Genomic DNA, 1,029 nt, shown 5'->3' with positions numbered 1-1,029 from the left:
CTTCCTGTCCCCCCTCCCTGCTATATTTGATCTGTGCGCTGACGTCAGCTCGCCTCCTCTTATCTCTTATCTCGGGGACGACGGAACAACCGGAGCAGAACCACAACACTCAGAACACTCAGCGTCTCCGCCTGCAGCGGTCACCAGGAGAACCTCCATCACAGAACCTCCATCACAGAACCTCCGTCACAGAACCTCCATCACAGAACCTCCATCACAGAACCTCCGTCACAGAACCTCCGTCACAGAACCTCCGTCACAGAACCTCCATCACAGAACCTCCGTCACAGAACCTCCGTCACAGAACCTCCATCAGCTAAACAAATAACTGCATCTTTCCTTTCATGTGTTTCTGTTGAACAGATGTAAACCCCCCCCCCATCTGATGGTTGTTGAATCAGCTTCACCTGTTTTTTCTTTTATTCCCTGTAAAATAATCTTTTTCTTTAACATGTTTTTTTCTCTTTGTTGATGTTTCCTTCCTGAATCAGATTAAATCAGATTAAATCAGATTAAATCAGATTAAATCAGATTAAATCGACACGTGTCACGTGATTCAACGGAGACACGTCGTGTTCATCATGGTTTTTAATGTGTTTGTGTTTGAATGTAAAAATGAAGATGTCTGACAGAGAGGAAGCTGCTGCAGTGGGTTTTTGTTTTGCTGAGCTAAACATCTGTGAGTGTGTCGACGAAGGCGTCCACAAACTTTTGACCATTAAGTCTTCTCCTCACCAGATTCTCCTGTGACCCTTCGACCTTCGACCTTTGCTCTGTGACATAAACACAGATCTTATCTCGGCTGTGCAACACACATGTGGCAACATCTGCCTGATGAGAATCCAGTGTGTGTGTGTGTGTGTGTGTGTGTGTGTGTGTGTGTGTGTGTGTGTCTGGATCACCACGGAGATCCGGAGCTGAGAAGAACGAAGCAGTTTCACCTCTGACTCGTGGAAAACCGCTGCTCCAAAAACAACGACACATATTTAATTTTCTCCCTGCTCCAGTTTCATAAGGGGGGGGGGGAGG

This window comes from Seriola lalandi, unplaced genomic scaffold (genome assembly GCF_002814215.2).
Source record: "Seriola lalandi dorsalis isolate HSWRI2012SDOR001 ecotype SW California unplaced genomic scaffold, Sedor1 jcf7180002054090, whole genome shotgun sequence".
Lineage (NCBI taxonomy): Eukaryota > Metazoa > Chordata > Actinopteri > Carangiformes > Carangidae > Seriola > Seriola lalandi.
Note: the sequence above shows the minus strand (reverse complement) of the source record.